This window comes from Peromyscus leucopus, chromosome 2 (assembly GCF_004664715.2).
Source record: "Peromyscus leucopus breed LL Stock chromosome 2, UCI_PerLeu_2.1, whole genome shotgun sequence".
In the NCBI taxonomy this organism is placed as follows: Eukaryota; Metazoa; Chordata; class Mammalia; order Rodentia; family Cricetidae; genus Peromyscus; species Peromyscus leucopus.
Genome location: NC_051064.1, coordinates 92,844,819 through 92,867,490, shown reverse-complemented (window position 1 = coordinate 92,867,490; position 22,672 = coordinate 92,844,819).

The following is a 22,672-nucleotide window of genomic DNA, read 5'->3' as shown; positions in this document are numbered from 1 at the left end:
AAGTTATCAATACTCCCACAAATAACCCCTTACTGATGCTTCAATAAGCAATCCTCATTAAACAAAAAAAGAAAAGATAAGACAACAGAAACGGGGTCTGGTGGAAAAAAGGGAGAGGGTCTGTGGCATAAGAAAAGATTTGGGGCAAATATGATTGAAATACCATCTGTATGAATATGTTCAAAAAGGCATTTTTCCAAAAAAGTAAATAAATAAATATTAATGTCATCCAAAACAAAATACCTTGAACTTTTACTGACATGCATTTCTTTGTCCATGCAGTGTGTGTATTTTCCAATAGTTGAATTGCAGTGAGTCAGTTTACCCCCTTTTGTGTGGTTCACTGCTATTGCACAGGGGTCATACAATCACCTGGAGATTACTGATAGCCTCAACTGGCCCTGCATGTGGTTAATTCCAAGATATGTCCCCTGCTCTTCATAATGACTAGGCTGTGACTAAGGTGGCAACATTCACTCTGGTCAGTTATGGAAGTCTTAACCCACTCACTTTAAAACAAAAGTTACCTAATCATTTGCCCACAGGAGCCCACTGCCATTTTATCTTATCCTGATATGAAGAATACCTACTACTTCTCAGTAAATCCTTCATTTCTCAGAACCATTTTATCTTCAAATATGGTGCTGCAAAGAATTCCAAGTAGAATATACAGAGAGACAATAAGGGAAGTGAGATTTCAAAGAAAGAGAATAATTCGACTTTTAGCCATGTCATTATGCTGATCTCAGAAGAGGAGCAGGAGTCATTGCCTAGATCCCTAAACTGAGGGAGTAAGTTAACAGCAGGAATATGATCAGAAACAGGTAAAATAATGGGTTCCCATATGATGAGACGGGTATTTAAAGTTGCAGAAGGTCCTTATTTACATATTCGAGCACAAACACAATGAGGATAATATAATATAATAACATAATATGGTAAATGAATCCCCTTTCTAACTTTTTGGAATGCAGAAGTATGAGATTTAGTCTGCTGGTCACACTGGAAAGAGGAACAACTAAAAAGGTACACACACAAACAGACACACACCACACCCAAGCATATCTTCCTCAGTACATTTTTTTCTTTATTTCTTTTTATATATTTTCTAAATTTTAAGTGCCATATATCACGCTGGTCACCTAATAAGAGTTAGAGGCAGCCCTGTAAGTAAAGAAAACAAGAATGATGTTCATATGTTGCCATGGCTTGAATGTGACCCCCAAAGATCCTATGTTGGAAACTTAATCCTCAAATTTGTATGTTAATGCTGTTTGGAAATGGAGCCCTTGGGAAATCACTAGGCTGAGCCAAGGTCATGAGGGTAGGGGCTTTCTGATGGCCTCAGTGGCCTGTAAGAAGAAGAGAACCGGTGACTGGACAAGATACCCCTCTCATGCTCGTGGGCCTCCAAGCCTCCAGAAATAAGCAAACCTCTACTCTGATAAATTACTTAGTCTCCTGTATTTTTTTTTATAGATAGGAAAACAGATTAAGACATCTAGAGATAGCCAAACTGCAAGCACACTTTTAGGAAATTCTTTAAATTTGCAGGTGGAATTTTACCCCACTTCACCTACTAGGAGAAAGATTTAAGGAGAGAAGCCTGAGCCCTGAGTCTGCATGGCTTAACATTTTCTCATTTTGTAGTTCACCTTCTTCACCCCAAACAAGCTGAAATCCTACATGTGCCAAATATCTTCTCTCCTAGCAATGCTTTTCAGAGATAATGAGAAACAAAGCAGGCAATACAATGATAAGAGTTTCCAACTACTGCCAGCCAGAGAAAGACCCAAGGTGTTCATTTTCTCAATTACTGTACTGCTTATTTTCTTGTTGGATGGGCAAGTGCTTCTAAGCAAACCTTGAAGCTAATTGTATATATCCTGGCATATACAGTGTGCCCGAAGCCCAGAGGATACAGCTAGCAATTATATTTCACTGATTAATGTGCAATCGTAAATTTACAGGCTTGATGGTCCAAAGAGGCTCCCTGCTATGTGAGATAATGAATAGGAAATTGTCAGAATAATTAGTCAAGTCAGACCCTACAAATGTACCTGTGACTTGAAAGTAACAAAAGAAAAAAAAAGTCCCTCATTTACAGATTGAAAGATGAAGTTTGAGAGAAGAACAGAGAACAGGATATTCAAAATATGCTCCTCTTGGATTGATTTCCTTCACTAGTCTTGGTATCTGAAGAGAAACAGATTCTGTGCTGAGCTTCTCAGGTCCGTTCATGGAGGCAGGACTATTCCACCAGCATCTGTTAGTCTTGCTACCCTCACGGTCAGTTCTGTATGGAATTTGCCTTCCGCAGAAATGCCACCTTGCTGCTAGTCAAACCACCTTCCATGAAAAAAGAACAGCAGACAATAATGGTCAAAACCAAGGTGAAAGGCCTGTCCTCCTTTACAAAACAAGACTCAAGTCAAAAAAGCCAATCTTCAAAGCTTTTCTGGGAACACTGAATCCCCACACTGTTGTCAAGAGTGGGCCTCCTTCCCCTCCCTGGGTCCTGCCCAAAGACCAGCCCCTAGAAAGCCTTCAGCACACTGCCTACAACAGGACTGCTCCCTGGAGAATCCAACTTGCAATAGGGTTAATCACACATTACTAAAAGAGTCTTCCAAAGAAATACCTCGACATTTGAAGAGACCCTTCAGTTCAGTGTGACTAATATTTTGTGCATGCCAACTGTTCAGATGGGAACCCCAAATCTATATTGAGATAAGTTTTACCTTGAAATTTCTCCTTGAGTATTTGTTTTTTGGTTGGCTGATTGGTTGGTTTGGTTTGGTTGGATGGTCTGAATTAAATAAATCAAATCCTAAATGTGAATCTTCTGAGTAAATGCATTTCCTTGGGATTTTCTCTAAAATAAAATGTGTGAATGATATCTTCAAAATAAGTCAAAGGCAAAACCACTAATTTTAAAAACTGGTAGTATATTGTGTTGCAACTGAACTTTGTGATATATATATATATATATATATATATATATATATATATATATATCTTGAATATAGAGTCAAGTGGACCCAAACAAAGAATGAAAGAATTTACACACTGCCTAGGTTTGATGTCTCATTTCTACTTATCAATATAATCATGACCATTACATACTGAATTAAGAGAGGCAAATTGTATGGATGGTGTGTGGTACAGATGGGCCATTTTCAAGTGACAGGTGAATATAGTTTCAAATGATGAGGGTTAACCTACATGAAGCAGACACTGAATCTGAAAATCCAGATGACCTTAAAGGATAAGTTAGGGAGTGGTTTGTTTGTTTTTCCAAATACTTCATTGTAGGGCTTTTCAACTAGTTTTTTAAAAAATATACCCTGAATTTTAAATCTTCACTTAACCTTCCATTCTATCTTGTACATGTTTTAATATTTGAGACCACCTTTTTATACCATATACCTTCTGTCAATAGTTTAAGCTATACGGCTCTTTTCATTCGTTAACCTATTCTTGATGCTCAGTCTCTGGTTGCTTGTGAGCAGCATGATCTTGGGTGAAATACTTATCCACCCAAACCCTAGTTTCCTCATTGGTAACACAGAATTGGAAGTCCCCAAGAACTGTTGAGATTAATAAGAACTGTTCAAGAAAAGGCCTCTGACATTCCCTGTTGATCATTTGTTGTCAGTGTGCAGTGTTTGACAGAATTCCCATCCAGAGATTTTTAAGGAGTGTATTCAAGTGATGGATGATTTAATACACATTCAAGTCCCTTGGATCTTACATGGCTATATTCATTTTCACGCAAAGAATATTTTTAGATGACTTGCCTCTCCTTATAAATAATAGCATGATTCAGAGCCTCTCACTTCCCCTTCTTCAAAACAATACAAGATAAAGGACACTTTTCCCAGGGTTAAGGATATCTGTGTGAGTCTGGGGTACCGAAGTGCAAACTGTTCCTTTTTCATCTTGATGTTTATGGGGAGAAAGGGAGACTAATGAGAAATAGCAATTGCCCCACTAAGTACCCAAGTATTTTGTAACACAAGCATTTAGCAAGTGTGCAAGACCTTAAGCCATCGTTCTAGAAGAAACTCTGTATTTTGTTTAGTAAATAATTCTGACTGCTGGGGACATTTACTTTAAAGCTGAATTTGCTGAAAAGCCTGGGGCACCGTTCTAAGACTGTCCCAAAGCACTGTAATGGGGCAATTAGTGCCTAATGATATAGAAGGGTGCAGCTCTAGCCTACATCAAACTGAAAGGTATTGCTTGAGCTGTTAAGAGCACAGAGGCATGCATTTCCCATTGTCAGCATTACTGTGTGTGTGTGTGTGTGTGTGTGTGTGTGTGTGTGTGTGTGTGTGTGTACAGGAACAAAAACATTTCATTTAGAAGCAACCCATCAATATTTAGAAAAAAATGTATAAAAAGTGGTTTTAAATGTCTTGGATTTTAATATTCCTGAATAGTCCAATTGTGTGAATAATAGATTTTATGTGCAGTGAGCTTTCTTTTACCTTTTCATTAAACTTTTTCCCTAGTTTTGTACCATGATTTTAGGATTAAGCATGTTTGAGGGTTCTAGTTTTAAATTTTCACCAGCTTTTGACTTTTCTACTTCACATAGTTGTGAAGGTTAGGAACTTTGGGAAATGGTTTGTGTGGTAGTTTGAAAGAAAATGACCCCCAAAGGGAGTGGCACTATTAGGAGGTGTGGCCTTGTTGAAGTAGGTATGGTCTTGTTAGAGGAAGTGTGTCACTGTCGGGGTGGGCTTTGAGCTCAAGCCACACCCAGTGTCCCAGTTTGCTTCCTGTTGCCTGGGGGATCAAGATGTAGCCAGCACCATGCCTGCCTGCATACCACTATGTACCATCATGATAATAATGGATTAAACCTCTGAAAATGTAAGCCAGCCACAATTAAATGTTTTTCCTTTGTAAGAGTTGCTATGGTCGTGGTGTCCCTTCACGGCAATAGAAACCCAACTAAGGACAGCTTGCTTGAGCTTTTTTTTTTTTTTTTTCCTTGAAACAATTGACATCTTTGTTCACCACATTACAACAGGGGCAGCAGGCACAGTGGTAATAGAATCGCCAGCATAGGACTATGAGAGAGTTTTCTAATTGGGAGCAGTCTTGTTTGGTTAGGCCAAGACACTATGCATTCTATTATCTCCCACCCACCCATTCTATCCATGCCATGTAAATGAGGACAGTCCTGATTGGTCAGTGTTCTGATCTTGAATGGGTTTACAATGCTGTATTTCTGTGATGTCCAGGTGTACTGGCTGGTTTTATGTCAACCTGACACAAATTAGAGTCATCAGAGAGGAAGAAGCTTCAGTTGAGGAAATTCCTCTCTGAGCTCCAACTGAAAGGCATTTTCTCAATTAGTGATCAATGGGGGAGGACCCAGACCATTGTGGTCCTGGGTTCTATAAGTAAGCCGGCTGAGCAAGCCAGGGAAGCAGTATAGTAAGCAGCACCCCTCCAAGGCTTCTGCATCAGCTTCTGCCTCCAAGATCGTGCCCTGTTTGAGTTCCTGTCCTGATTTCCTTCCATAATGAACAGCAACATGGAAGCGAAAACCAAATAAACCCTTTCCTCACCAATTTGCTTTGTAGTCATGATGTTTTTGTTACAGCAATAGAAACCCTAACTAAGACATGAGGTTACAGTCCTTTCTTACAGGCCTATGGTATTCTGCCTTTCTGCTGGTCCCAACTGGAGTAGAACAGGCTATAAATGAGAACGCTGGGTGAATACCCAGACACATAAAGCCTGAGAGGTAGGCCTCACTGGGCTCCACTTCCTGTTTCTCAAAGCCAAGAACAATGGACTACTAATTATTGAAGTCCCTGAAGGTAAGGTAGAGGGGAACAGCATGTACACAGGCCTGGACCAATGACCAAATAAGGACAAAGCCTGGAACATATCCAAGTTTGCCCAAAAATGAAAGGCTGTAGCCCTGACCAACCCTCAACTAACTTTTAGCCAACAGAAACTACTAACAAAGATTGCCACCCACATAAGCCAATTATATCTAAGATGAGCTAACTTCCTTGGGCACTCCCCTTAGTGAGGCTTAAAAGAACCCCTCACTTCCTCCCTGAGGGTTGGTCACCATTGTGCCTTTGTGCTGGATGGGCCACCCAATATATTAGAATAATAAAGATGCTCTTGTCCATTACATACATGGAAGGTGGTCTTTTGTGGAACTTCTCTGGGACCTCAACCTAGTCTTCTGTTTGGGGAGTCACTTTCTGAAGCAGGGTTGAATTGGGGACCTGCTTCTTTCCCTAACCGTAGCCTCTACATCCCACCTAGTCAAAGCAGCAAATCCATTCCTGGAGAGCTGGTTGAAGGCCTTTTCTTTGGTAGCTTCTCTGAGGCATGCAGAAAGAACACACTAGCCCACATGGATCATGTGTGTTACTCTGGCAGGGATTCCATGCCTTGCTGTAAAATAAGAGCTCTATTTAGGAGTGGTTTTGATGGAAGGTCTGCATTCCTGGCCCAGGAGACTTAGAGGAAGTGAGACTTCTGAGGGAAAGGGATAAAAGCGTGGAGATGGACCTGTTGAAGCTTGGAGAAAACAAACCTGACAAGTGGGTTAAAACTAAGGTACAAAATGCCGAGAAGCACACAAATCACTCTGCCTCTAGAAAGTGAAGCAACAAGAAACCACATTATCTCATTTGTTTTAAAGTCTTACCATTCAAACCCTCTTTTTGAGTCTTGGACCCAAGCACCATCAGTATGTCTGATGGTATTAAGTTGATTTTGTTGTATTTGTTCAGATTTATTACCATAAAAGCAACTTCCTTACTTCCATGTGGTGCAGGGTCTATCTACCTTGAGCAGCAGCCACAAACCAAGAGTCCAGAAGTTCTGAAGGCCAACTACTATAAGTAGATTTAAACAGCAGTTCCCATATGTGTGAAAGTTCTTGGGCTAGTATAATTATTTGGCTTGTGAGTTCTGGGGAGAGTCTTTAAGTAGTAAAAAGTAGAGTTCGTAAGAACACCTGTTCTTGTACAACAGTGAAGGTAAAGCCAGAAACTATTAACAGTGAAGTCAGCACTGCTCTTTTAGTTCAGGTGAGAGAAATCTGTCATGGCAAAAATGTGTAGTCCTGATTAAATGGGACTTGGGGAAGGACAAATGCCACAGTCCATGCTCCTGTTCAGTACCTGAGGAGGCAGAGACAGGCTCGGGCCCTAGAGGAAAGAATAAACAGTCTTCAAGATATCAGGCAGAAAATGTAGTATGCTTCTCATGGAACCCAGGAAGATGGAGACTGTGAGTGACCATTAAGGGGGTTAAGACATCCTGTAGAAGAAGGGTGTATAAAAGGGTTTTGGTTTGTGGCCTCGGTGAGCTCTCCACTGAACATATTGCCTTTGTACTCTTTGCAAATAGTATTTGATTCTCTGATTGAGCCTAAAATGCATGGCCTGTGAACTAATAGACTTTGGAAAAGTTGAGGTGCCCTTGAAGACTTGTGAAGTATTGATGTGCTGGCCCAATTTTCAAGCTTAAGGAATCTAATTTGGCCAGATGTTATATCTAGAGTAGAGACCTGAGGGCTTAGAAATAAGTAGTCTAGGATAGGAAAGTAATCTAGGGTTTGACTTATATCATAACTAAGGAGGTCTCCTACATTTTCTTCCTGTAAGTTCAATTGTATTTGATAGAAAATGAGACCTGAGTATAAGAGTCTTTCAGAGACTGTCCCTGAGGTGACCAAAAAAAAAAAAAAAAAAAAAAAATGTGGTTAGCAGATCCTTTAAAAGAGTGTTTTATAATCCCATTGTCAAAGCTCATAGTAGGGCTCCATCTGCTGGTGTGAGTTGTATCTAGACGTTAGAGGACCAGAAAGTGGAGTATGTTGGTAGCCCCAAGTAGCCTCTTGTTAGTGCCACATTAGCACAACTACGTAGGGTGTGTTGTTACATTAAGGAGCACTAAATTCTCTCTGTTGGTTGGGTAATAGGCATGCAGTAAGAAAGACAGAGTAGGAGAGTAGGAGTTTTGAAGGCAGCATGTAGTGTGTTGAGGACAAGTGACGTGAACTTGCTGGTAGGACAATGGTCAGACACTTAGGACTAGGCTCCTCTTAACCTATTGTGAGGACAGACTTGGAATTCTAAGAAAGTTCTAGAAACTATTTTATCTCACTCCCAGGGTTACCTGTGAGGCCACCCTGCATAAATAGATGAAGGGTGAATTTTCTAAGGAGGGAGCTGGTGATTTCTTGTCAGAAGGAAAATGTGAGGGAAGAGTTTGGAAAATGGTAGGAAAGTTGTAGGCACCCAGGAGAGGACTTGAATCAAGGGTTGGGGTCTTGAGTTTATGAGTTTGGGGGATTATGTTTACACCACCAGGAGTCTTCTTGAACAACAGGCACCCAACCTTGAAAACCTTCACTGATCCCTGATCCCTGATGGACTCACAACTAAAGGAGACTGGTGAGTCCCATGCCAGTGGAATGGTGATTGACTTTAACAGGGCAAAGATGGATCCAAAGAGAGGAAAAGTCTCCAAAGCATAACTGCAAAGCAAGTTGTTAGAACTTGAGGTGATCTAATCTCACAAGAAAAATCCTCAGATGAGCATAGTCTCATGAGGGCTGGCTGAGGAGAATGAACGAAAAACACAGGAGAAATCTAATCCACCCAACAGCTGCCCCGGGAGCTGGAAAAGAACTAAAGAGAAAAGCTTTTTCCTTACAGACAGTAGACCTACCTGTTCAGGACTTTAGGTCCCACCAAAATGTTGCCTTGGGAGGAGGACATTGCAACTGAAATATCTGTTAAACAGGCTGGGACCTTCACCCTTTATGGTGGCAGGAATTGTCTTCAAGAAGAGGGGTGATCTGGACTTCACTAGAGTGTTGCCTGGGCCAGAAATTATGGCCCCTGTACCTCAGAGGAGCTCCCTGGAGGGGCTGGAGGCAGAAAAAGAAAGTCCCTAGGTTGTCTCTGATGTCACAGCAGGGAGACCTTGTAGTCACATCTAGGTAATCTAGCTGAAAGGCATCAATCATCTCTGAACCCACAAGACAGGACTTTGGGAATTCCCTGGCAAAGAAGGGAAGTCGCTAACAATCCTAGGGATACCCCCAGCCTGAAGACTTTGCTGTCTCCAGCTGCAGAGGTTGCAGCTTCTAGGGTCCAGGATGAGAGGTGAAGTTCCCGCTCCTCCTGCAGGCCCACCCATCCCGTGGCAAGTGGCAGGTCTGTGAAAGAATTCAGACTTTAGACCAGAGGAAAACAAAGGGACGTGTTGTTTAGTACACAGCAGACAGGACAGAATGTGGGGACAGCAGAAAGATAAAAACCACCTTCCAAGGAATAAGTTTTTGATCCACAGAGCCTAGATGTGACATTTGGAAATGATTCAGTTAGGCAGGAGTCCCAGGTGCCACGCACTGTACTAGGCACACAGAATACAGAAGTGGCAGCATGTGTAAACAGAAGAGGTATTCTCTCCGGCATTCTCAGCAGTAGGGCTCTCATTATAACCCCAACACTCTATGCATCTACCCAGCTAGTTCAAGTGACATGAGGTGACTCTTCTGCTAAGCTGATGTGAAATGACCTTTCATGGACGAATTGTTCTTCTAAAACGTGACACAAAACAGAAGCAGTAATTCACACAGAGATCATAAAAACAAAAGAGCTATTTTCCTCATGAGAGCAGACTGGTTCTCAAGCATAATTCAGACTACTTCTGGACAAGAATCCATCTAACAGAGGTGGTTAGCCAAGGAGCAAGACTGTAATGAGGAATAGATCCAGGAATATATTAAATCGTGATGATAAATATCATTGCCAAATAGTTATATGCTTCAAACGATCTTTCAACTTGCCACATATGTATGAAAAGATGAAATGTTCTTTAATTACATTGAAGAACTTATGTGTCCAAATAAAAGATGAGGAGGTGTAAGGTAAAATCTCTACCCTGCCATTGCCGACTTAATAGCTCAACTTTGTCTCAGCGTCCCCACCTGCAAGTCTGACTTTACTCTACTTTTACCCTGCTACTTAACTCAAAACATGAAAGCTTTTTGTGAATAACAGTGTGAGTTGGCCTGACATTAGGAGTCTGTCCATATGAAACGACACATATTTAATTAAAAATAGTTCAAGGTGCCAAGCCACACCCCCATAACTGACTCAATACATACATATGTATATACATATGTGTGTGTGTGTGTACATATATGTATATTCATTCACCCTCAATTCCACTGAATCAAGCTTCACGTGGTGGCAATGATGGCTGAGGAGAAAAGGAACATGATGGTTTTAAAAATGAAATCAGTGCATTCAGGGTACGGACCTCTTCTGAAGGGAAAGGTGGAAATTAAGTTAAAGAACAAGAAGACGTGTACTTAAAAGCCAAAGGTCTGATGTGTACCATAGACAAGCACGGGGCTCCCTGCCCCGCCCCTGGCTGCTCCTCTAGTAGAGGGTCAGGGTGCCTGTGCCCAGCAGAAAGCAGCAAGGACACCTTGCGCTGTTGCCATGCAATTCTAAAGCATATCCAACATCTTTGAGAGTCAGGTTTTTTTTTATTATTATTAATTTGACTTGTCAGCCTTTGAGTACAGAAACTGATTCTTTTTTCAGGTGAGTAGAAAAAGAAAATATAAGCAGCAGTCCAGTGGGAAGCCAGGGAAGCCAGTGTGAATCACACCATCCTGAGAGACACACCCACTTCCTACAAATGTGGGAGAGAGATTTCTGCCCTTGTCAAGGCCCAGGCTCATATGAGCAACACTAAATGATCTCAGTGAGTTGTTTGTTTGCTTGTTTGTTTGTTTGTTTTTTATGCGTGTGTGTGTGTGTGTGTGTGTGTGTGTGTGTGTGTGTAACAGCCCATGAATTGGAAGGAAGTAGGGGCTACTTGGGAGGGGTTGAAGGGAGGGGACAGTGGAAGAGTTAGAAGGCACAGAGGGATCGGAAGAAGGAAAGAGGAGGAAGAAAATTATACAATTATATTTTAATGAAAATATTAAAAGGCATATTAAAAAGCTGAATTGTCTTTTAGTATAATCTCTGGGAACTGAGCATCTAGACTCCAGGTCAGTCCGTGTCTGAAACCTCAGGGCAGCAGGAAAGGTGCTGTGGAGAGAACGCTGCTGGAGAGTTTAAAGTACTGTGAGTAAAAGTACTGCCCTGGCCTGCTTCCTGTTCCTGTGCTTAACACCATCATCAAAGAAACCTGAGCGGGAAAGGGTTGCTTTGGCTTACAGGACCCAAACAGGAGCCTTCACTGAGGGAAGCCAGGACAGGAGGAGAGGGAGGGGGAACTGTGGTTGATATGTAAAATGAATAAGAGAAAATTAAAATAAAATACAAATTTAAAAGGCAGGGAAATAGAATAAGGAACAACATGTTCTTAATGGCATTTATGGATAGTCAACATTAAAGTTTACTTTGATTTAAATGAAAAAAGGGGGGGCAAATTGGCTTAGAAAACCTACTCTTAGCTGGGTGGTCGTGGCATATGCCTTTAATCCCAGCACTTAGGAGACAGAGACAGATGGATCTCAGTGAGTTTGAGGCCAGCCTGGTCTAGAAAGTGAGATCCAGGACAGCCAAGACTGTTACAAAGAGAAACACTGTCTCCAAAAATCCAAAAAAAGGAAAGAAAAAGAAAAAAGAGAAGAAAAAGAAAACCTATTCTTCACTTAAGTATTTTTTTTAAACTCTGACTTTTTCTCTGCAGTTCCAAGTGATGATGAAAATCTCTGCGTTAAACTGAAGGAGCCAGGGTACAAACTCAAGCCATGGCTCCATTGAGCTTCAGCTAGTTGGCTCAAAGAAATGACTTTAGAGACTGTCTCACACTATGTTTAGGAAGGATTAAAAGATTTTTGAAATGTTTTTCTGACTGACATGCACTGGCATTTTAGTGATTTTTTTTTTTTTTTACACAAGTTACTTCCCTGGCAAAATTCTCTGTGTGACCACAACTTGTCTGCACCACTCAAAAATGAAGTCATTTTGGATTAGGAAAAAACAGTTCTTTCCCTATTGACAGTATTTTCTTCTTCATTTTCACAAGAAACTTTACAGGGTCTGAAAATTATTGTCATAACTCAGACCCACAAGATCAAAAAAGAAAAAACATTTCAGATTGAACACAGGAGAAAACAGTTCTGTGGTCTAGCATTTGTATCCAGAATGACAGACTGCTGTGGCCAACACAGCAATAGTTAACACTACAGCACTGGTACTTAGCCATTGTAAATTGCTTCGTATTTTATTTCCACAAAAACAGTATGCCATTACCCAGATCCCTGTTTTACAAAAGAGGAAACAGATTCCAGCTGTGCTTCGATCCTCCAGCTTTGGAAAGTGTTCTCACTCCGACCCTTCAGTAACCAAAAGACATTTTCTCCTTAGCATTATTAATCAACCAAGAGAGGGAGGAAGAGTAGGAGAGGAGAAGAAAAAAATCTTTCATAGATACCAATGGTATTTCATAATCTCTCTTATAACTCTCTTTTGATCTTAGACCCAAGCAGGGTTTTTTTTTGTTGTTGTTTGGTTTTTCATTTTTTTTTTTTTTTTTGTTTGTTTGTTTGGTTTGGTTTGGTTTTGGTTTTTCGAGACAGGATTTCTCTGTGTAGCTTTGCAACTTTCCTGGATCTCGCTCTGTAGCCCAGGCTGGCCTCGAACTCACAGAGATCTTCCTGGCTCTGCCTCCTGAGTGCTGAGATTAAAGGCGTGTGCCACCATCACCCGGCTCGGACCCAAGCAGTTTTTTAAACACAGTCACATGTACTGCTTTCTGGCTCTCAGCTGTATTCACCATTCAACCCACTCCATCACAGCTTCCAACATGGCCACATGTTGTATCAGTGCTGTCCTACGGTAATCAAACACTGACATCGAAGCACATGCCTGGTCTCTTTCCAACTTTTCAAGCACATCTTCCCCAAATTGCCAAGTTTTGACCTCTGCACTGCCATTCTTACTTAAGACCTGAGAACCACTCCTGAGAAGACATACTGTTCTGTTTTTATCTGCCTTTAGGTGTTCGTGTAACTCAGAGACATAAATCTACCCCTCTTCTCATCGGACTCTACACTTCTAGATACCACACTGAGTGATTATATCTATTCTAAAAGTTTTACTTTTTGAAAAATTCATAGACGGATATAATGTGTTGACCAAGTCTACCCTCACTGCCTCCTCTCCAGCTCCTCCCATACACCCCCACCACTTTCCTCCCCAACATCATGTCCTCCTTTTGAAACCTACTGAGTCCGCTTAGCGCTGCCTGTACATGCATGGATGTGGGGCCATCCACTGGAACGTGGGTAGCCTATCAGTAGCTGCATCCCTGAAGAAAACCCCCAGCATCCACGAGTTGCCAAGTGCTCAGCTAGGGGTGGGTTTCATGAAAACCTTTCCCACCGGTGCTAGAGTTTCTCAACTTGGTAATAAATAGCTTAAGATGTACCTATTTTTAATTCCAGTCTATTTTTAAAGGTGTTAGAGGGAGGTCAGTATGTCTCATCTCCATTGCCACCTAAGCAGATGTCAGGAGCACTCGACAAAGCATTTGAGTCCATCAGTGCTCCCAATGCTTTATGTGAACAATCTCACATCATATAGATCATTTTACAGGGGATTAAAATGGGGTTCAGAGAAGCTTATTATGTGTTATTATTATGTATAAAGGCACAGAATTGAGGGTTGGGAGGTCAATGCAACTAGAGGATTTAGATAGCCACAGGACCCCTTTCACCTCAATATAAGGAAAACAGTCTTAGCATGGAGAACGGGGCAGAAGACAGGTGAGGAAGTCATAGCTTAGCCTACTAACTATAATACACTGTATAAATAGTATGTGAAGTATCTAGTAATTACTATGAACACTGAAATTTGTGAAAGCTCATAAAGTATATTTGGTTCAACATTCCAACTAAGGTAGACAGTGGAGAGGAAGGTAAGTTTTGGTTAACTCTTCCAGTTAAATCTTGCTTCAGTTTTTTTCTGCTTAATAGACTTATGCAGAAGGATTGGAAGTACCAAAGTAAAATACCCTGCCATACAGACAACAGCACATATTGCCAGATTTCCTTAAATTATCCTGTCTACTACATTTTGCCTCTGGGCTTTTCCCATTCTCTTACTTCTGTAAATCTTACTCTTACTCCGTAGCTTGCTGTGTAGTTGGGTGGCTGGCTCCTGACATCCTCCTCCTTCCTCTCTTGTTCCTAGGTCTCTCCTCTCAGATTTCTCCTATATATCTCTCTGACTGCCAGCCCTACTTATCCTTTCTCCTACCTTGCTATTGGCTGTTCAGATCTTTATTAGGCCATCTGGTGTTTTACACAGGCACAGTAACACAGCTTCACAGAGTTAAACAAATGCTACATAAACAAAAGTAACACACCTTAAAATAATATTCTACAACACCCAGGTTCAGTTTCCCAGCACGTACATCAGGGGGCTCACAACTGCCTATAACTCCAGTTCCAGGGGATCAGATATCCACTTCTGGTCTCCACAGACACCTTCACATTTGTGGTGCACATACCTTTGGGCACACATGCATACACTTTAAATAAATGAATTTTTGAAAGTAGAAATGATAATTCCCTTTAATTGATCATTATACACTGTCTATTTATATTGTCAAAGTGTCATGCATTCATTAATCATTAATGTGCATACTTATCTTGTGTCCATTTTTAAATTATTTGTAAAAATGACAATACAATGCAAATATATCTCACAAGTCAACAATAAGATAAGTAAGTCATCTTGTCACTTAGATGAAAAATATAGGCTCAAAGGGAGTAAATGACTTACCAAGGTCAAAATGAAAGTAAAAGGCAGAGCATAGCAAAGGAAATAATCAAGAAAGGGGAGGTACTTGCAAATTATTCATTTGACAAGAAGTTAACATGCAAAATATATGAAGGGTGCCAGGCAGTCAATAGCAGCAAAACAACCCAATATAAAAGACATGTTTAAACAAAGGATTCTCAAGAGAAGACATACAAAGGAGACCAAAGGTATGTGGTGTGTGGGGGGAGGCGTGCTATGTATCACTAATCATCAAAGAAATGTAAATCAAAATCACCATCATATATCACCTCACTCCAGTATGAATGGATATGACTAACTAAAGGTAACAAGGGCTGCCACCGATGTAAAGAAAAGGAAGCCTTTGCAGTATGGGTGGGAATGTAAATTAGTACAGCCATTCTGCAAAACAATGTAAAGTTTCCTTCAGGAAATTACCATAGAGCTACAGATGACTCTGAACTCTCACTACTCAATCTATATCTAAAGGAATTGAAATCAGTATGTCAGAAACCTCTGCATACCCATACTCACATCAGCATTCTTCACGATAGCAAAGATACAGATGCAACCAAACTGTCCATCAACCAGGATGTAAGTAAAGAAAATGTGATAGGTACACAGTGCAATTGTGACACCATTCAACTGCTAAGAAAAAAATAGAGTTCCTTGTGTTCAATGAAAAAATGTAAGCCAGCTACAGAAAGGCAGGTATCAGGTGATCTCACTCGTGTGTGAACCTAAAACGATTGATCTTATAGGAGTTGAACACAAAGTGGGAGTCACCAGAGACTAGGAAAAATAGTGTGAGGAGATGTGGGCAGAGATAAAAGGAACTAGGACATAGAAACAAAACAGTGAAGCGTCTACAAATAATGGGAAAGTACAATATACCTCCAAAAGCTAGAAGAAAGGATATAGGATGCTTTTACTAGGAATAAATATTAGATGTTTGAAGAGACCATGTATTTAGTCTGATTTAAACACTCTGTAATTGCACATCATACAATGTACACATGTATCCAAGTTTTACATGTTATGTCGCCCATGTGTGCACTTTGGCGTGTGAGGCATCTGTGTTTTTAAAGGAAAGCAAAGGTGGGAACAGAACTTTGAGTTGAACCCATTGCAGTTGCTGATGGTCTTTGTTTTAACCATCAGAACCTTTCTTAAAAAGAAAAAAAACGGAAATAAGCATTTTTGTTTGAGTGCTGATGGGTCAGTTCGCTTTTCAATTTCCTTTTTATTATTTATTATTTTTTTACAGCAGGCCAAACCCACAGTAGCTGTCACCACATTGCACATTATGGATAGAAAGTGGATTTAAGTCAGGAGTAGAGCGAGATCTGAAATATTAAGTCTCAAAAACTAAATAAAGTCTTTACCCAAGTATTAAAACTCTGTCTCTAAGTACTAAGAAACTGGAAGAAATAAATTATAAGGCCTTTCCACTTCAAAAATAATAAGATAACCAGTGGAGCAAAGAATGCACCAGGGGGATGAATGTAATTAAATAGCTGGCTCAAATAATGCACATTTGCAAATCTTAAGGAAAAAAATCTTTAAATTATTTTGAGCATAAACTGAGAGTTAATAATGGAGTTCAACCCTTTTCTGAGCCCCTGAGAGGCTCCTTGGCGCCACCTAGTGCCAACCATTACTAATGACACACTAGTGTCAAGGATAATTTAACATCTGTACTGATTTCTCTTTGTCCTTAGAAAAATAATCTGCCACAGGAGGAAATAGAGGCTTCTTCTCCGTGATATAGGCTGTAGAGAATTTCAGTTCAATATGGACTGTCTCATAACAACTACACATGCACATTCGTATCAACCACCACCCCACCCCATAAAAAAGGAAAATCCAACACATGCCATTGTTTCCCTCCACAGAATTATTTAGGACCTCCTTTGTAACAGACCCTGTATGGGGCCAGGCTCAACACTCCGGTGAAGAGAAATGCATCACCAATTCCATAGCAAGTGTTTATTGCCTAAATGGACTTTTGTGAATAATAGTTTGTCCAAATAGAGAATAACAGAAAGGGGGATGATTTGCAGAATAAGCAGCCTGCCTGATGACTTTTCAGGATAGTGAGAAAGGTGCTTCCAGGAGGTCAATATGGCAAGGAGGCTCTGAGAAACGAGATGGAGAGGGGTAGGTGCTGAAGCTAGAGTGGCGTGTCCTAATTCTGCTGCCTCACTTTTGTGTGCTTTCATTTTTATCCTTGTTAAACTAGAACAAGCATGGTGACTTCACAGAAAGTCACTGTGGTAATGGAGGAAGTTAATACATGGAGTGTGCATAGAAAGTCGCTGTGGTAATGAAGGAAGTTAGTACATGGAGTGTGCATAGAAAGTCGCTGTGGTAATGAAGGAAGTTAGTACATGGAGTGTGCATAGAAAGTCGCTGTGGTCATGAAGGAAGTTAATACATGGAGTGTGCATAGAAAGTCGCTGTGGCAATGAAGGAAGTTAGTACATGGAGTGTGCATAGAAAGTCGCTGTGGCAATGAAGGAAGTTAGTACATGGAGTGTGCATAGAAAGTCGCTGTGGTAATGAAGTTAGTACATGGAGTGTGCATAGAAAGTCGCTGTCACACGCCGAGTGTCCGACACTAATTTGCTGTGACTGTTTTGGCTGGAATGTAACTGCCTGGTCCAGCATAAATGGGAACTGAGGTGCCACTCCACTTTCAATACATTAGGTAGACTCAGCCAGGTGGTACCCATATCCAGAGATTCATTTAGTTTATCTAAAAACATCATGGGTGCCTCACAGGTGATCATTTTTCTCCTTGTAGCCCTAATATGAAAAGAAATGTTTCTAGAACTTTCTCTTGCTCTAAGGGGAATCATGGTTACTTGGGATTCCATCACAAGTTGAAGAACTTCATGGTTCCTACAATCTCCTCTGAGTACACATGGGTTTGGCAGGGTGAGCATAAAATGTGACCGATAGGCCATAACTCAAGGCAATATCTAAGTGGTTCTATGTACCAAACAAGGGTTGGGTCAGGGTACTGGTTTTTGTCTTTACAGGATAATAGAAATACATGTCTTCAAGAAATCAAAAGGCCTTGGATACCCAGAGGTCTACAGCAGAAGGGAAGGACCTATTGGTACCAATATACACAGGGTAATATTTCACTGTCTAACATCTATTTCTCTTTAACTCTAGAAAAGTTGTAGTCCAAATTCAATTATAAATCAAGCTGGCTTTGGAGTTGGAATGTGGCTCTCTCCTTCTCTAATACAAGCATGTTGCTAAAAGAAAGAATTAAGAGACTCTGTCTCATATCAGAAGAATCACCTGGTGTGGGACAGGAGAAAGTCAATAATCTAGGGACCACAGTTGTCAAGATTCTATTTCTCTTCATACTTATTCTTGATTTCAGGGAATCCTTCCTCACATGTCACATCATCCTAAAATTCAAACTTTCCATTTTGATATTAATATGTTCAAGTCTTCCACAGTGAAAAACTTTCCAATAGCAGTCTCTAAAGTCTCCAAAAGGAAGATGGGGCCTCAAGACAATGACACTACCTGGTCCATAATGATGCCATTAAACTAAAAAAAAAATCACTCAATAATCAATTTTGAACTCTTCAGAACAGTTCCAAAATGAGATGGTCCATTATAATACACTTCTAGCCAGAATCTCAGATAACCTTATGCTGCAAGCCGCAATAATATGAAGTGGTATTTCAGCTGATTATGACAAGCTAATACCTGGAAGAAGCCAAGAGCCTTCCAGAGGTCAAGCCAAGGCTCAAAAGGAGTCTTAGTGATATTTGGCTTTTGATTACTAGCCATTTCCTGCTATGAATTTCTCACGTGCTATTGTAGCTTTTCCATCATTAATTGGGCACCATTTTCCCTCTACTAATGGAATATTTAGATAACCTTCTGTGCAGTAACGCAGCCAGGATCCCTAATTTCAGGCTTTTCTGTAATTATTGTCATTAACAGCATCTGGCCAGGGCCATCCTCAGACCAACAAAAGTATCTTATCAGAGACACCTCTGTATTCTCTAAGAACAGACTTAAACATCTAGACTGTCTGTTTGAGAAGGCCTGGTGGATGTGCTAATTAAGCTTAACTTTCTCCTTTCCAAAGTCCTCTTTCTAGTTTTAGATCCAGCCTTAACAATTAACTCATAACTAAAGGGTTCCTACTTACAGGTATATCTAGCTGTGACAGAAGTTGCTTAGCCAAGTTGCCTAGCAACCAAGCACATTTCCCCTGCCCTGAAAAAAAAAAATGATGGGAGCAGACATAGCTTGGAGAGATAAGGACCAAAGGAATAAAAGGAAATTTTATTTTCAGAACTGGAGAATGGAGAAGAAAAAAGAGAATGGAAGAACTAGATGGGTGAGAACTGGAGGAGAACAAACTGAGATGGGGAAGAACTAGATTGGAAGAGAACTAGATTAGAGAAGAACTAGATTGGAAGAGAACTAGATTAGAGAAGAACTAGATTGGAGGGCTAGAAGAGAGTACAAAAGGAACAGGATGGAAGAGGAGGAAGAGCCAGATGGGGAAGAACTAGGTGAGTAAGAATAAGAGGGAAAGAACTAAAGAGATGGGAAAGAACTGGATGGAAAAGAATGAGAGAGAGAACTTAGAAGATTTTAGAGAACATATGTTCCTACTCCTATTTGAAATATTTTGGATATTGATGCAAATGGAAAATTATATTCACCATACTGTATGTATGTTCTACCTCTGCATTTTGTATATTTTGTATATTGATACATATTTAAGGATATTGTTATCATATTGCACTATACATTTCTACCTCAGTTTAAGATATTTTGTGTATTGTCACAATTTTGAGGACATTATCTTTATACTGTACATCTGTTTACAGACTATTTACCTTGATATGTGAAGCCTTAGTCCTTAGGTTATTTAGGTAGATTTGTCTTACAGATTAATAGTCACCCATGAGTGTCATATCCATAGTTATGTTAGAAAGGTTTTCCAGATTTACAGAACTTATGTCAGATGGATAGGTAATCTTCAAACACTTCATAGACCTAGAAAATATGGCATTGAAATATTTTGATAACTTAGACTTCTGTTGACGTGAGACATGATTGCTCCTGGCAGCACTGATCTACTCCCAAGAGAATGTTAGGCTTCTGAGACACTGTTTGGAAGTTTGTCTTCTTCTTGGCGCAAAATGGCCTGCTGGGCAAAGAACTGCCCTTGCCTCAACTGCAGACAAAATGAACACTGTCCTTTCTGGATAAGCAGGACACAAGGAAAAGTGACTGCTGAACCTTACCAAGACATTTCATAATTCCTGCGTCTGAAAATGGTCTGTCAGATACTCTGGGCCCATAGCCAAAATGGATGCCCCACGGTGCTGAGAATCTTTAGGTGATTGTCCAGGCTGCCAGCTGTCTAATAATTTTTCAGAAATTGCTTGTTTGTACTTCCTGTTTTCTCCGGTAATATTATTTTCCTTCTCAGGTCTTTGATGGGGTTGAAGACTAGATAGTTATAATCCTCTCATATATCTTAGCTAAGAACATTTCAGATAATAAAGTTCGATTTTTTTAGGATAGAACAGCTATTGGAACAATGTCTGTAACATGCCATTTACCTATGGTCTGCACATTTCTGAATTTTGGTATGTGTCTGTTGTTTGATGTTCTTGCTGATTGTATTTCTATTTTTGTTTATGTTATTACCTTTCATCTCTCCTGGATAATCATTAGGTTAGAACTTTCTTATATAGACAAAAGGGGGAGATGTCGTGGATAGCTGTTCTGTCTATGACCTTGAAACACCACCCCTAGAGATGTAGCAGGTAACTGTCCTAGCTACCTAAGACCTTGAAGTACCTGCCCCAGGGCATGGCTCTGGGTTACCCTTAAGACCTGAGATGCACATAGGCCGCTCTCTTCTCTCATTTGTGGGCTGGATGGTGTGGACCGTCTCAGCGCCAGAACAGCTCTGGACTGTACCTTAGCTTTCCAGGACCCTATGTTAAATGTCCTGTGCTGTAGTGAGTTTTCCTCCCTAATAAATTCCTTCACCCTTTAAGCAGAATTCTTTGATTTCTCACATTACTTGTGTCTCTTATAAATCCTGCTATATTCTAACCTTCTATATACTGGGAAATTAAAGACAAAGTGGTGAGAAATAAAGGAGGAGGAGAGAAAAATAAGTAGGAGACAGAATAAACTCATTGTGTGCTTATGTCCTAGCACTTTCTATAAATTAATCCCATTTCATTAGCACATACTCCTGTGAGATGGTCATAATTTTGTTCGCAGCTTACAAATGAGAAAAATGAAAGTGAACCCCGGGGACCTGAAACAGCTTACCTGAAGCTACACAGCTGGCAGGTGGAAGGCCATGTTTCTACTACACCTTTAACACTGCACTTATTGTCATCCACAATCCATCAAACTTCTCAAGAACCCCAGAAATGAGCCAACTAGACTTAGCTTCCCCACCAGATGAGCCATGCTCTAGTATCCTGCCCTGTTTGCTCACAGGTTAAGTAGTTATTCTTTCAAAATACTTGAATTTGGCAAAGTGACAAAAATAATCTATGTGTCTATGTGTATGTATTCAGTAGTATCTTAGTTACTGTTCTATTGCTGTGAAGATACATCATGACCAAGGCAACTTGAAAAAGAAAGCATTTGATTGGGGACTTGTTTACAGTTTCAGAGAATTAGTCCACAATCATCATGGCAGGAAGCATGGCAACAGGCAGGCAGCATTATCCTGGTACAGTAGCTGAGAGCTCACATCTGATCCACAAATTGAAGGCAGTGGGGTAGGGGAGTCTGGGCCTAGAAACCTCTAAGCCTGTGCCTAGTTCTCAGTTGGCACTAGGTCCTAAAGGCTCCCTCCAGAGAGGGGGTGAGAAGGTGTGGTGTCTCGAACAACAAGCTCAATTTCTTCCAGAAGGGGCAAGCCTTATATACCCTCCACCCTGCCCGGGGAGGGGTCTGTTGCATAGACATCTGTTGATGTGACATGGCTCCCCTTCATTGATCCAGGTCATCTCATGCCCCCACTCAGACACCATTGTCAAGGCTGTCAGGCAGACCCAGGTTGGCTCTCAGGAAGTATGTTATGCACACGCTCTCATTACCAGTTTGGGTCGGCCGGCCCTCAGTCCTGTTAGGGCTGATTCATCCCATACCCAGTGACACCTCCTCCAATAAGGCTGCATTTCCTAATCCTTTCTAAACAGTCCGCCAACTGGGAACCAGACATCCAAATATATGAGCCTATGGAGGCCATTCTCATTCAAACCAACACAAGTAGTATTTGGACAAATTTACACTAAGATAAAGAAGAGGTAAATTCTCTCCCAGCAATATGTACCACAATACACACAGCACAGCCCAACACTTAACCTTTCCAAAAGCATGTGACTTTGGAAGACAGTTAACTGAAATTACTTGTGACCAACACTTTTTAAAAAATAAAATTTGAAATTTTTGTAGCTAATCTCCCTCATTTCTGTACCCTTGTCTTGACTTAACCTTCAAATAAGAATTTTCCTCAGCCACCCCACAGACATACGAGTCCTTTCTGATTTCGTTTCAGTAAGGGTCAAGTATCACTTCTGTACACTTGCTTTACTTCCACTGTGGGATGTACACTTTTCTCTGGGTAAAGAGTAGGAGACAGCTGTTGAATATGCAAGATTCCTTTTCCCCCTATGGCCAAAGAGGCTGGACATCTGTGCAAGAAAGGCACTTTGAAGACAAGAGCATGGATCAAAATTCAAGAAGATAATTATTTCTTTATCAAAAAATTAGTGATTCACTCTCTGTAATATCGTCATACATTTCTTTTTCTACCAGTAGGCATG